At 32.9% G+C, this 16,072-nt stretch overlaps 1 protein-coding gene across 3 annotated transcripts in view; it reads right to left on the bottom strand.

Annotated features, from left to right (window-relative positions):
• Positions 1-14,815, bottom strand: part of LOC148283521 (uncharacterized) — a 259,257-nt gene extending 244,442 nt beyond the window's left edge. For 2 of the 3 annotated variants that reach the window (XM_088243704.1, XM_088243705.1), the window contains exon 1: positions 14,612-14,812. The gene's annotated coding sequence lies outside the window, so the exon portion shown is untranslated. Of the gene's footprint in view, positions 1-14,611 lie in introns of all 3 variants that reach the window. The other variant, XM_088243706.1, reaches the window with a different exon arrangement.
• Between the last annotated feature and the right edge of the window lie 1,257 nt (positions 14,816-16,072).

Raw genomic sequence — 16,072 nt, 5'->3', positions numbered from 1 at the left:
TCGTGTGCTCCTTCGTCCCTGCGCTTTATCCTCCGTTAAACTTTTTTCTTGACGCTCAAATTGTATTTTTTATTTTTTATTTATTTATATATTTCACAGTTTTAAAATGTACAGAGTTTCCCTGTTTCAGGTCTCGACTAGCTAGGAAATAATAATAATAATTTCCACATAAGACTCCCGAATCCTTCATGTGAATATTTCTTTTGCACCAGAACAAGCCAAGAAACCTAATTACAGTGATAAATTATAGTACAGAAAACCCATCATATCATTTTTTAGGGTTCTTATCGAAAAATGAACTTGGAACCTTGCGCGCGTGAGTCAAGTGTCTTAGCCGATTGGTATGTGCTGAAGAAATTACTTTAAAATATGATTTAAATTTGTAAATTTGTGGCAACACCGAGAAAAAACTAATTTAAAAAGGAAGCTATGCATTTACGGGGCTTCTGTCATTGGCTAATTTGAGTGGCTACTTTACACACTGTGTAACATTCACCTGTCATTTGTCATTGCCATTCATTTGTCGGCCTAGTGGTGTAATGGTCAGCGCGTTAGCCTGCTATGCAAGAGGTTTCGGGTTCGATTCCCGACATGGTTGATGTGAAATATTGATTTGCATGGGTGTTTTCACACTAGAATATTTCATAGTCCCTGGACTGGTACCTGAAGCGTAAGACTGATCATCATACCTTCATGTAACAAAAATGATCGAGATATGCTGCGATCGGACTACCAATGCAGTGCCCTATGCACCATTAGGTGTGGAAAGGGAACGATGATAATGATTCACCATACTGCCTATTATTATTATAGCAGGATAATTTATAGAGCGCCATTTCTCTGAAAATCACCAAATGACGTTGTACAATAAATAAATATCCCTGCACGTCTTGGAGCTACAGAGCGCATGGACGATTGTGATTCATGGTCTTCGTTTACAATTATGATATATTTCAATTATAACTCTAATGTATGGGAGCGAAGCATGAAATTGGAAAAATGATGATGAAAGTAGGTAAAATGCTGTCGAAATGCGATCTCTCAGGCAAATGTGTGGTAAAACGATGTACGATAGGTGCACAAATGTCGAAATCTGTGAAGTGTGTAAGGCTGAGACATGCATTATTGACAGAATCAAGAAAGGGGTGCTACGTTGGTTTGGACATTTAGAGCGAATGGACAGCAAAAGAACGGCTTAAAGGATCTACGATGCAAATGTTGATGGATGCAGAAAGGAAGACCGAGAAATACATGGCACGATCAAGTCCATCAAATACTTGAAGATGGACATGTCAAAAGTAGGAATAATCGGCGCGCGCGCATGAGAAGATGTATGAATGTAGAGGAAGCGAGGTGTGTATGCCAAGATAGAGTGTTATGGCGTTCTATCTTCTCTGCCTACTTCTACGGGAAAACGGCGTGATGGTTTGTTTGTTTGTCAATTATAACAGATAGGAGCTAGATTACAGCAAGTCTTGCAGCTAAAAAGCGCACGGACGGTAAGTAATCTAGCCCCGATTTACATTATGTTTTAATTTGACCATAAAGTTTGGCGTTTGAATAATATATTTTTAAAAAAAGGTTATTTATAAAATATTTAACAACTTTTTTTTAAAAAAGAATTTTTTAATATACAAAAAATTTGATGATGCGTGAAGTTATTTTTCGTAAATTTTACGTAAGAAAATAAGTATTTTTAATGGCTCGGCCAACGAAAATAAATGTTATTGGCTTGAATCTGTCATTAATTATAAATTACTTGCTACGTATGATGATATCGTGAATGAATCAACTTTTTTGAAAAGGAGAAAGGTGTTTTACGATGAAAACAAGTATTTGGTTAGTGATTCTTAAAACGGAATGACTCGACGGAGGAAAATGTAGGTCGTGATGATTTTAAATCAAAGACGTCTCTCGAAGCAATACTCTCTAAATTGGTGACTATCGAAATATTCGAAACTGAAATGCGTGTAAAGGTATTGATTGGTTGATTTTTTTTTTAAATAAATGATACGTATCTAAACTAGTTTCTTTTTAAATGGAATAATCCGCTTTGCCTCTATTCTAGAGGCTTGTCAGCAGGTAGGAAAGAAAAGAAATGGAAGGAAGCTATGAATTATACATAACACCCAGACCAATTAAGAGAACATCTATGTTGAATTTTTTTTGCAACTGCCGGAAATCGAACCCGCGTCGACAGTTTCACAGTTGGGCGCTAACCAACTGAGCCACGACGCCTGTCAAGTTGCAACAGAGGGGAAAATATCTTTGAGCAAGGAATTTGGAAGTCTAAGCATTTACAGGGATCATGAATTATAATTGGCTGGTTTAAGTGGCCACTTTACACACTGTGTAACATTCAGCATTCTGCCTACGTTTACGCAGCCACATTTCCACAACTCTAGCTGTTGACTTTTGTCAAATAAAAAAGCTGAAACCTTTATCGCGTGAGTGAGATTCATCCGGATGATACAGAATGGTGAATGTTACGCAGTGTGTGAAGTGGGCACTTAAACCAGTTAATGACAGGTCGTATTGGGGGCGTGGCCAATGCAATGAACCGTTTTTGCGGGAAAAAAAAATTATGAATTGAGAAAAAATACTCTACTAAAAAGTACAATAAATTATATTTTTTTACTCGACTGTATTTCATAGAACCTAATTAATTTCAAATTGTAAAAAAAAAGTAATATTTCCTTATTGGCAGAGCCGGCAGTGAACCTGTTGAGATATTTTTGCCCCTTTTTTTTGGTACATCAAATAATAATTGCACAAAAAGCTTTAAAAAAAAGTATCCTAAGAGTTCCAATCAGAACTAGCTCCCTCGGTATATTCAAAATCTTAATGTAACATCTGTAAAACAACTTTGTGTAAAAGCTCTGTTACTGTACGCACATAAAATTTATTCTCTCCCTTCCATAACTCATGTCACAAATACAAGGGTTACTAGATACTCCACCCTGATGCTGCAAAAACAACTTACTACTACTCGGTACAATCTACTTCCATTGTCCATAAGAACAGTTAGTTAGTACTCTCAATATAAAATTGCTATTAAGAAATGGATAGTGGAGGAGGGTTGCGCACAGATCGATGAGTGTATCAAGCCAAATAGGTAAAAACTTGTGTACTGTTTATGAAATATGGTATTTAAATGGGTTATGTTTTTTTATGATTATTTCAGTTTATATTGCTTAAGTAAGTTAAAATTAGGTTAATTACGTTTTTTTTATTATTATTGTTTTGTTAAACAACTAATTTAAGGCATGTTTTATATATTGTAAAATGTTTCCCTCAGCACGGGACACCCCAGTGAGGGAACATTCTTCTGTATAAAAAAAATACAAACATTGTTAAAGTATAAATATATAAATTCATAAGAATAATCCCGTGGGTATTAAAATCAGTTAGAAATACATTTACATGTACGTGTTCTCTGATTTTGCGCGTCAATAGTTAATGTCCCTACGTGGGTGACCTAACCAAACGTCTTTAGTTTCAAACCAGTTGAGTACAGATAATATTATTAACAGATAGCAATTTCACAAACATTGCAACACTGTCTGACTCAAGTCAGTCTAAACTGACCGGTACGCGAAGTATGAAAACATGTTTATTTCGGGAAAATAAGTTCATATTTCTTGGGATTAGTTTGCTGTGATTGTGGTATAAATAATTCGACAAAAATGTCCTCCGCCGAAAGGGTAACTTTATTTATTCATATGACGGATTTATGCAGTCCATTCTAACGATGGTAAATACAATTTCTTATAATAAATACTACTACTACCATCACGCCATTTCCCCGTAGGGGTAGGCTGAGAGAATGGACCGCCACAGACGTCTATCCTGGCATACATTCCTAGCTTCCTCCACATTCATACATCTTGTCATACATGCCCTTCGATTCTGTCTGCTTTTGACATGACCAGACTTAAGATTTTGGTTTATCTGATCATGCCACGTCTTCCTTGGTCGTCCTCGTCTCACGTTGCCGTTCATTTTTGCCATATTTACTTGTTTTACCATTCTTTCGTCGTCCATTCGTTCTACGTGACCAAACCATCTCAGAGACCCTTTCTTAATCTTATCAATTATACTTGACTCAGATTTACACTCTCGCCTGATTTTATCATTCGTAACCATGCCCTACATTGATTTCCCACATATTCGTCTAAGAGATCGCATTTCAACCGCGTTTACTCGGCTTTCATCCTTCCTCTGCCAGTTCCATGTTTCACTTCCATACATAAGTGTTGGGACTAAAACTCCGTTTTGCACTGCCAGATTAGCTTCGATTGACATATTTTTATTAGAAATTACTGTGCTTAGTGCTCCGTTCATTTTGTTGCCCGCATTCACTCTTCTTTCAACATCTTTTTGTACTCTTCCATCTCTTGAAACATGCTTCCCAGATAAACAAATTCTTCTACTTGCTCGAGACATTCGTTATTTACATTTATTATGCACTCAGTAACCTCACTTACCCTTTCAAATGCCATCACTTTTGACTTACTTTCGTTCATCGCCAATTCGCTCTCCAGGCATACATCATACATTCTAGATACTATTTGTTGCAAATCATCCTTGCTGCTTGCTAACAGAACTACATCATCAGCATACAACAAGCAGCTTACTCAGAAATTATCCATTTTTGCTCCAATACCCATACATTCTATCTCATAAATACAGGCGCTAATAAAATAAAATACAACTAAATAAAATTAAAGCTAGGACAAAAAAAAATCACTACCTCAAGACAAGATCCGGTCTATCTAAGTGATTTTTTAAATCTATAAAGACTTACACCAAAAAAGTCCAGTTCTTGTCTTGAGTTTACAATACGACACAATCGAGACATTGGTGCATGCAAGCCATAGTTTGTGCTGTGTTGATCGAGGAACAGCACGTTATTATTTCGCAACCGGCGGATTGGAACAGTGAATGCCACTTGTTCCAGTAACGATGGTACATCAATTAAGCCATTAAGTAAATTAAACATAAATATGGAGTCAATGTTATTTCTACGTTTTTGTAGACTTGAGATTTTTAACATTGAGTCCATTTATCTGTATGTGTAGTCTCCCCTCTCGAGGCCGATCATCCATGCTACTTTTCTTAGCAACCTTATTCAACTAGTAAAGTCATGGTTTTGCGAAGAGCCTTATATGTTTGGCGAACTGAACACAGATTTTTAAAGTAAATTTTTCACAATTTTCAAGCGTTGTTCGAGTGCAAGGCAATCCATTATTAATTTGCGTATTGTTACAGAGCACGAATGTAAAAAAAACTTGACAAGAGGCAGTTTGACCAATCGAAAGTTATTTAATTAATCCGTTACTATTGATATATATTGCAATAGAGACGCAGAACTTTTCAGAGTAAAACCGCCAGGTTTCTTGCAAAAATTGGTAACAACAATTTTTTGAAAAATTAGATGTCTTCAGAAATCGAGGTTGTGCCAGCATTGGAGCAGGATGCTTAGCAGCTGTTCTTCTTAATGTAACCTATTGTACTGATTTTTTATTTTAGTTTTATTATTTTTAAATCCTTTTTGGTTTTTGTTTTAATATTTCATTCGTGTATAAATACATTGAATTTCTTAATAAAGAAACCAGTCTCAAAGTTGTCGCGAAAGCGATGAATCGGTCACTGAATATTTCAAATTTGTGGATTAAAGTATTACTCGTCTATTATTTTCTATAATAAATTATGTTTATTCATTTACAATTTTACGAAAATCCAATATTTACAAATTCACCTAGTACAAATTAAATCAAAGTAATATCTTTACAACTGTAGATAAAACCCGGAACTTACTCATGTATAGTATAATAAATTGACAGTGCAAATACAATAAACTTTATAAGAATAGTCGATCGAAGTAAAACGAATGAATTTAAAGATAAAATAACGTAGTTTTTTTTTGGTTGTACGAGTAGGAACCTATATTTAAATTACACAGTTGATTTATCGTAAGGTTGAAATAAATTTTATTATGTTTATTCAAGAGTTATTTACAGGGAACACAATGCAAGTTTCTTGAATACAAAATACAATTCGGTTTTCCTTGTCACGATTATTTAGGTAACACAATTTTGAAAGGAAATAAACGTCAATAAAATACTTTTTAAACATTAAAATATAAGGTAATATGATTCTTTTACCAGGTGGGATTTTTTTTGATAGATTACCAAGTGAGTGTCAGAAATGCGAATGTCTGGCATGATTTATTCATTTATTTATTCATTCGAAATTACAAAATTAAATATTGATGAACTTATTTAGGCTTTTTAGGCTGTGCCCGTGTCAAGCCACAATAAAAATACATAGATAATTTAATTAGATCAAATTATAATGACATAGAATAACAATATAGAAAAAAAGGTGAATGTAATAAATAATCAAATTCCAAAGAATACAATGCAAAAAAGATAATCAAAAATAATTTTTAAAATATAAATTATCCAAATTAAGAATCACAATATATAATACAAATATATAAAATGGTGGTTACATTAAAACCAACAAAATAATAGTAAAATATAGTAGTATTCAAAAAACACAAAATAAGAGTATCATTTAAATCAACAGAAAAAGAATATATATATAAAAGCGTAATTGAAATGATAATTGAGATGATTCGGCATTTGCTATTTGAGTGAAGGGGTTTGATAAGTTCGATATACTCTTCCACACTTCCTTCTCAAAAATGTTTACCCCCTCTGTTGCAATAAATTTCGAAATAAATTGTTGGTCATAAAATTTGTTAATATAAAAGTTGATTTTAAAGCAACCCTTTGTGTTAAAATAAATATTTATTAAAATTAATTGATACTTAGTATCGTATCGCTAATGCCATCAGATCTGTGTAAACTCAAGGGCAGTCCGATTAAACCTTTGTTCCGCGTGAAAAATCACTGAATATTTATGTTTAAAATTGCAAGCTACCTGTTTCTTATGTAATTATTTAATAGTTAAGGCTCTGGTGATCACGGCGAATACCACACAGCTCAGGTAAATTTAACTGCCGTTGTAGAGATTGTTAATAAGAATCACAATTACTTTCGTTTGCACTGCTTCGAAAACACCTGTCAATAACTTTCAATTAAATTTTATTTTTAGTTACACTTTAGGTATAAAGATACTTGGTTTAATAACAATACATGTGCCAGCCAGGATTTGTAGATGGTACCACCTGTTTCATGTACCAATAAGTAAAACATCGATTGTTAAAAATGCTTTTTTTCTTACGACTTTTTCAGTGTACAATACAAAATTTAAAGACATAGACTGCACACACAAACATCACTATGTCAGATTTAAAATTTACACTAAAAATGCATTATGTAACTCAGTAGACATAATAATAATAAATATGTACATCTCTCTTCTCCTATTTATTCTCTCTATATGCATCTTTGTCCTCATCCCACCCAATTTACAATAACTTACTGTTCTTTAAAAAAAAAACTTTGATTATTGAAAAATATATACGAGTACATGAAAATAACATTTTTAAATGTATTTATATAATATGTAATTTATTTTCTTTACTAACTTTGTATACTTGGTGGAAATCTGTTATTGGTTCTGAGTTTATACACTCTGTTGTTATTAAACTAAAAACCAAACAAAAACCAGACCAAAAAAAATTTGGAACGCTTTTGTTCTATGCTATAGAGCTTAAGGGCTTCTCTAGATAATTATGACTCTGAGATATAAATATTATCTTTTTTTAATATCCTAAATTTGAAGATAATAATTTTGTCGAACGTTTTCGTCTTCGGAATTTCTTAATCTAGGTCGTGTCGCGTATTTCTTCGAAGCCCTCGTCTTTTTGTTCCGTGTACGTTCACTAGATATTAAAAACCTGTCTTATCGACCACACGTTCCACATCTGGCTTGTGCGACTTAGTATCGGTGAAAAAAAGGCAATTGGCTACACACGTACCAATCATTTTGTCAAACGGTTACATTTGCCCTTATAAATTCGCGGATATGCGCAAGGTCGTCAATTGATCAAATGTTTTTTGTTTGACATATATAGAAACGAAGAATGGGAATTATTATCATTTACAAAGTCATTAATAATTTACTTCATAAATTGCAAGGATTTATATATAAACTTCCCTGCTATAAAATGAAAGGTATTGCTAGATTGGATTGGTGAGTACGCTATAAAATAAGGGTGGACATACGCGAGGTCAACTAAAACGACATTTTGGATTTTTAAATACAAAGGTAAAAACCTTTATTAATATACTCTCCATTTTTAATTTAACCTTTTGAGAACATTAAAAATACTTTTAAAAAATGTGAAACTTTAAAATCACTTCTTCACAATATTTTTTATAATCCCACTTTGCCTGTTTTCCTGAGAGAGCTCTTCGAACCTTTATTACAACATGGACCCTTTTAATATCAATTCACCGCTCTATTTTTTTGTCTCCTCATTCCCAGTACATAGTAGCTGCTCGATTGTGGATTCTACGCACTAATGACTCTTGCCTTCTAATGGCTTCTTTTCTCTCTGTTTTTCCTCCTCTCTTCATAGTGTAGGGTAGATTTTTAGTCAACTTTTGTTTCTATAAAAAAGTGCAGATATATAAAACAAACAATAGAGCAGCTACTACTGTTCTATAGCATACGTAGGGACCTTTGATTTATTAATATTTTTATTTATTTATTATGGAAATCATACCGTCTTTTTTTATAAATACAAGGTACAAAAAAATAATTTAAAAAAGTAAGACCAATAACAAATTTTACATGAATTTATTATAAATACAGAAGGAAATGCGAAAAAAATTTGAATACTGATTTTTTTTTTATAAAATAAAAAATACACAAAATGAAGAAGACATTGTATAGTTACAACGGTAATTTCCTCCCCTCTATCTCTGCTTCCACGAACATTTATATTTCTTAGTAAAAATTCCCAACCAACAATAATTAATTTAATGCAGGTAGTAAATGTGCATATGTATAAGTAAAAACAAAAAAATAAGCAGGAGATAAATTATTAAATAGTAAAAAATAGTAGTAAGAAATTGTCTCAATGCAATATGCCCGCCCTTATATGAATGGCGGCCTCCGTGGTGTAGTGGTCAAGATGCTTGACTCACGCACGGAAGGTTCCGGGTTCGATTCCCGGTGAGAATACAAAATTTAAAATGTGATTTTTCTCAAGCCTGGGTGCTCTGTGATGTAATTCACCACTGTAATTAAGCCTCCTGGCCTGTTGTGGTGCAAAAAAAAAACAGTTTTTGAAATTCAAATATGTGATTACGCAGCAGGATTATTTGTCGCGAAACATAAATATTTTGACATTTAATATTAGGTGTTCACGGATGTTGCATTGTGATCGCGAATACGATAAACGACTTTGGTGAGAAATTGTTATCACGTCGCTCATTAGCGCGTCGATAGTTATTTGTGATTGAGCTCCTGAAGAGGCCAACGTGCAGTTGCCGAAACTAGTCGGTTGTGTCAATAAAAAGTGGTTCATAAAACAAAGTTGTTTTATTTGTATCTCTAAAATTGGTAGCTCTTTGACTGATTGGTTCGGGGTCTCCACTGGAGTGAGGCAAGGCTGCGTCCTTGCACCGTTCTTATTCATCATACTGATGGATTTTATCTTATGCAAATCAATACCACCTGATCGAGGTATAGAAGTGAACTCCCCCCTAAAGTTGTGCGGCTTGGAATATGCAGAAAAAAAAATGTACATGTAAATAAAGTAATATCTCCATAATCTATTTACTATGCAATGGGTATCGCAAATCCGTCTAACTTCTTAACTCTAGATTCTGCCTCTTTTGGGTTTGCCTCTCTCTGTTGAAATAAATTTAAATATGAACTACTCCCTAAGGAGGAAATCCAGCCAGTCTGCAAGCATTTGGACATACTCAAACATTGTCAAACCTACTGTTAATTTATGATACAGCTATACAATAATTAATTATGCTGTTTAAGAATGTTTTTTAGTGAATTTTCCGATTTTACTGTACCTAAACCCAGCTTAAATTTTTAACAAATTTATTTAATTGAATCCGGGTCATGGTTTTGCAATGTTCGGGTAACATATTGAATATTTTGGGGCCCAAAAACTTGAGATTTCTTTGCTTGAATTCAAAGTTTTCGATAGACCCCATGACTCATCTTCTCCTTTGACTTCTTACAGTGTGGGATTGTTCCTTTTGGGATTTGGTAGAATAATTTGCATTTACAAACATTATTATTCTTAAGAAATATAATCGCCCCGTATAAAAAATCCCTAATCCCTTAATCTGACGTTCTAAGTAGTTATTTGGTTTTTGTATTTAGTGTTTCTATTTAGTTTTTCTACTAGGTTTTTCGTATTTTTTATTTTCTCTCTATCTATCCTTGCCTCTGTTGTATACACCACGATTTGGTCTGACACACGTTTTGTATATCCGAATTATGTTTCCAATAATCATGTATTTATTGTACTTAATGACATTTCTAAGGCATCCAGATGTTTACTAACTGAGATGGATATATTCTGATCATCACTATGGCAGCATCATCTGCATGGCATGTAATGTCATTATCTCCCTTTGTAGATTCACTACTTTTTTTAAAAATTCTTTAAAGCGTTTTTTTTAATATATTTATTCCGCTTGTGTACGAAAAGGTTTTCGGCGTATATATTGTTGTGCTATATTTAGTTATAAAGGTGCTAAACTTGCTTTGTTTCTTTGTTGTTCTCAATATGTGTTATTTTCTAATTGTTAATATTATTTATGTCCCGAATTGAGTTGTTGTAACTCCTGGGAATGTAAAAAAAATGAAATCCCTAAAAAATGATTGTTTTTATATTATTAAATATTATCTAAGATATCAAACTATAAAGCTTCATTAATTATCTTACAATACATACACGTATGTCAATAAATACTTACTTTCTTATAAATTTTTACGAAATTTAAATATAAATATCTAAATTCCCCATTACCTATTAAACACTTAGCCATGCCCTAAACTTTTGTTTTTTCCCACAATTATGATTAATGTACATGCTAAAGTTCACAAGATAGTTTTATGTTTACCTTGAATTATATAACTATATAAGGACATTCAATCCATCTAATCTTCACATTTGTTTGTAAATGCCCTGACAAGGCGAAACAATTGTCACGAAGTTTTTATTTTTATATTTGTAAAAATAAAATAATGTGTTCAGTAGACTCAAATCAAGGTTTGATTTTTTTATATTATAAGATTATTTTATAAATATGTCAACTATTCAAATATGTAGCATTCGGATATGTAAAAAACATCACCTCTGCAAAAACGTCGTGAAATAGCTGATATAATTTATCAACTAAAAATTGCCTCTGGTTTAATTGACTGTTCTGAACTAATATGCAAACTCTCTATTAATGTTCCTTCCAAAGTACTAAAAAATAACCTTCTTCTTCACATTTCTCTAGTTTCATCTAATTATAGGCAAAATTCATATTTATGGCGAACTTTTAATAATTTTAATGTACTAACAAAATCTTTAAACGTAGATTTATTTGCGAATAATCATAATGACGTGCGGCGTTTGTTTTTGTAATAATTTGTATATTTTTCTTTTAGATTAACATTAGATTACTGTTTATTTCGTTTGAGAATATTTTTTAACTTACTGTGATGCTACTTGTAAAACCTGTAATTGGCTTATTTGTAATTTATTTTGTTTTATATTTATATAAGATAAATAGAACTGTTGGTTATCCAAATAAAAAAAAAATATATAGATTAATAAATCTTTTTCTCGAAGTAAATTTAATGAAACATTGTTTTTTGAAGAACACACAAAAAATCTATCCCTTTGAAGTAAACATGCATAAATTTTGTTGATATTAGCTAGGCATTATCAGTCCGAAGTGCACTTGTCTTTTTTCCACTGTATTGGCGAAGCATTTGCGAAAGAGTGTCAGAAAAACAATGTTCAAATATTCTTAGATCAAAACTCTCGCCGCGTTTCCTCTTAAGAACTTATAAAATGTATATTAATAATTATAAAGAACATATTTTTTTATGGATTTGAAATATTTCAAGGCTTTTCATTTCTTTTATTTCATCAAGTAACTCATTGTACAGTTTTAAACTATTGTGCAATGAGCTATGTAACTCTGTTTTTAGGGCCAGACCGCAAAACTTTAAAGGAACATTCATCATGGTAAGCTTTAAAAAAAACCTTAATTTTTTTTTCCAAAAAGTCGTTTAAAAAATAATAAAAAATTACATGTAATTAAATTTTAAAATTAGTAAATCCTTGGTTTCTCGGACAAACAATCCCTCCACAAATTTCACAAACATCAACAGACGAAAGAATAAAAGGACTATAGATGTTCAGTTCAATCCAGTTCTTGTCGACAAAAATTTGGGCAAACTTAAAAAATTGTAGCAGAAGTATGAAAATTTGCTTAGTTGATTGTGAAATAATATCAGTTGAATCATAGCATCAATAAAAGGTTTAGCTCTTTCTTCACAAAAATCAACAGATAGAGGAATAAAATAATACGGATGCTAAAATATAGGCAGAATGGAGAATCAACAATATTTTAAGTTTGTCCAAATTTTTGTCGACAAGAACTGGATTCAACTCCCCGGGAGCTGTTTATATTAACATATTTCAACAGAGATGAAGAACATTTAAGAGAAGGTAATATAGAAGTCTAGGCATCTACAGGGCTTATGACCTGTCAATAGCTGGTTTAGGTGGCTACTTTACACACTGTGTAACATTCACCATTCGGCCCATATTTGAACATCTATAAAACATCTTAAATGTTCTACACCTCTGTTGTAATATGTTAATATAAACAGCTCCCCAGGGAGTCGAATCTTGTCTTTGTCTACAAAAATTTGGACAAACTCAAAATATTGTTGATAAATTACCTGGTCCATGAAGAAGTATAGAAATTGAAAAAATAACATTTTCAGGCGTTGCTTAGTATATAGGTGAAATAATTCAATTAGATGAATCTCACCCGCATAAATAAAGGTTTCAGCTCTTTAACGTCACAAACATCAACAGATGAAAGAATGGAAATAATAAAGATGTTCAAATATGGGTAGACTGGTGAATGTTACACAGTGTGTAAAGTGGCTACATAAACCAGCCATTGACAGGTCATAAGCCCTGTAGATGCCTAAACTTCTGTATTACCTTCTCATAAATGTTCTTCATCTCTGTTGTAATATGTTAATAAGAATGGAGAATGTTTCGCAATGCGTAATGTGGTCACTCAAATAAGCTACATATATGTAGAATTTCAATCTATGTATGAGAAAAAAAAACAATAAACAACAGTCAATGACAGGTTGTGAGCCCAGTAAATGTAAAGTTATAGACTTCCATATTCATCATAATTTATTTTTCCGCACTCAGTGGTGCATGGGGCACTGCATTGGAATATTCAATGCAGTTGTTTCAGGTGCAGGCAGTAGTACATACTATGAACGTCGTTGGATTGAGAAAAGAATAGTTCTTCTCTAACTGCAATTAAATTAATTAGACCAAACTTAGACGAATGTGTGGGAAATCAATGTATGACAGGTTTACAAATGTTGAAATCAGGCGAGAGTGTAAATCTGAGTCAAGTATAATTAAAAAGATTAAGAAAGGGTCTCTAAGATGGTTTGGTCACGTAGAACGAATGGACGACGAAAGAATGGTAAAACAAGTATATATGGCGAAAATTAACGGTAACGTGAGAGGAAAGGAAGATGTGGCATAATCAGATAAACCAAAATTTTAAGTCTGGTCATGTCAAAAGCAGACAGAACCAAAGAGCATGTATGAATGTGGAAGAAGCTAGGAATATATGCCAGGATAGACGTGTGTAGCGGTGCATTCTCTCTACCTACCCCTACGGGGAAATGGCGTGATGGTAGTAGTAGTAGTAGTAAGACATGATCAATTCGCCGAATTATTTTTCTAAAATTTCAAAGCCTTGAAATTATTTTTTGTAGCCACCAGATCTGTATATCCGACAGGACATATAACGAGGCCACGGATAGTAGCAAGAAGCTCGAATCAGAATTCATAGAGGGGGAAAAGGGACAAGAGCAGAATCCATGTGCAGTGAAATAATATAGTACAAATTCACCTTCATGACATCACTCACATCCATGTATTCTTCATCCGACCTGAAACAGACTGTCCATATTTTTTCTCTAAAATGCTCATCTACCATTTCTGTTGTAATATGTTAATAATAAACATCGCTTTACGATCCGAATAACGATTAATTTTAACAAAACATTTATGAGAAAAAAAATAAAAAAATCTGCAAATAATTTTGCTTATCATACATACCAAATCCAAAAGATAAATAATAAAAACAATTTAAAAAAAAACAGTTGTAGAAAAATGCTAAGCCGCACAATTAAAAATGTATGAATTTATATTGATGTCACAAAAATACTATTTTTAATTAGGCGTATTAAATTTTTGACAGTTAAAAACGTGGGAAGAACAAATTAAACAAATCGTAGGCAATGAACGGTACTCAAAATTGGGTCAACGAATGGGAACACAAAAAAACACAAGCACATTCTCAAAATTGTAAAAAAAACTGTAACTGACGTTTCGTTTTGTTTCGAATTTGGCGCGAGTCCCGCGCTTCCTGGAGCGTATCCGGGAGAGCAAGATGGCGGGCGGAAGTGGCAGGGTCAGGGTTATAATGCGCGGCGGGACGACCTTTCCAGTCCACTGGACTTGAGCGACTGGCTGACGGGAGTTGCGGGTACCGCTACGAACGTCTTTCTCTTTGAGACTTGTTTTTGTGGTGCTTTTGCGGCGGTTCTCAAACGTTTCCAAAACACGAAACGTCAAAAATAATAATATTTGGACTTAAATTTCGATCACTTTTTTCTGTTATTATTTTAAAAATTCTCTTTTCAATTATTTTAAAAAATTAAGGTTTTAGATATAAAATAGCTATATTTAAAGATAAAATAAATTGTAGTATTTATACTTACAGAAAAATATTATTCTTTGATGAAATGAACAAAGATAATAAAAAGTACAGTCAGGAATATTTAAGAAAAAAGTAAAAAGTTACGTCTATAATTCTTCTTCATGTAACACTGATTAAAAACATAGTTTATATATTTTTTGTAATTTATACGAGTATATGTTATCCTAAAAATATTATTAATTAAAAAAAATAAATTAACATATTACAACAGAGATGTAGAACATTTAAAAGCAGGTAATATAGAAGTCTTGGCATCTACAGGGCTTATGACCTGTCAATGGCTGGTTTAAGTGGCCACTTTACACACTGTGTAACATTCACCATTCTGCCCATATTTGAACATCTATATTCCTTCAATCATTTTATCTGTTGAGGTTTCAGGTTCAATTTCCCTTATGGCTGATTTTAAATATTTATTTAAAAATGTGTTTTCACACTGCAATATTTCATAATCCCTGGACCGGCATCTGAAGCGTTAGACTGATTATTTTACCTTCATGTAACAAAAATGATCAAGATACACGGCAATTGGTGTACCGATGCAATGCCCTATGCATAATTAGGTGCGAAAAGGGAATTTTAATGATATTAACAATTTTTTAAATTGCGCAATTTGAAAAAAACATGTTTTCAAAATGGATAAATCGTATGACTTCCTTACTTTTTATGAGACTACAACCTTGGCTCTCAGAGGGCAGTAATACGTAGCATTTTTACAGAATCCCACGGCGCCACGCCCCAAAGCTTGACAACCTTCGTATTATTAACACAAATTTCATTCTCTTTTTAATCATTCCGTCCCTGTCCTTCTGATCACGACACATTCTGGTCGTCGCTTTCAAAGCTCCCGCTAGTCTGAAGGCCGTATGTAAAAAAAGCCTTCGAAAACACCAACTCACATTTTAGAGACACGCGATCCTTTGACGTTTCCACAAAACGGCTGAAAAATGCCCACTTAAATTGTGATATGATATCATTCCTTGTAATTTAATTAAAAAGGTCGACTTGATGTAGAAAGCAAGAAAGTTGTTTCAGGGAAAACATCGTCTTGTTAAGTGTAATTAATT

Source organism: Micrasema longulum, unplaced genomic scaffold (genome assembly GCF_059751315.1).
Source record: "Micrasema longulum isolate JH-2025_06_02 unplaced genomic scaffold, ASM5975131v1 h1tg000225l, whole genome shotgun sequence".
Lineage (NCBI taxonomy): Eukaryota > Metazoa > Arthropoda > Insecta > Trichoptera > Brachycentridae > Micrasema > Micrasema longulum.
The sequence above is the reverse complement of the archived record's forward strand: the minus strand, read 5'-3'. Positions and strand labels throughout refer to the sequence as shown.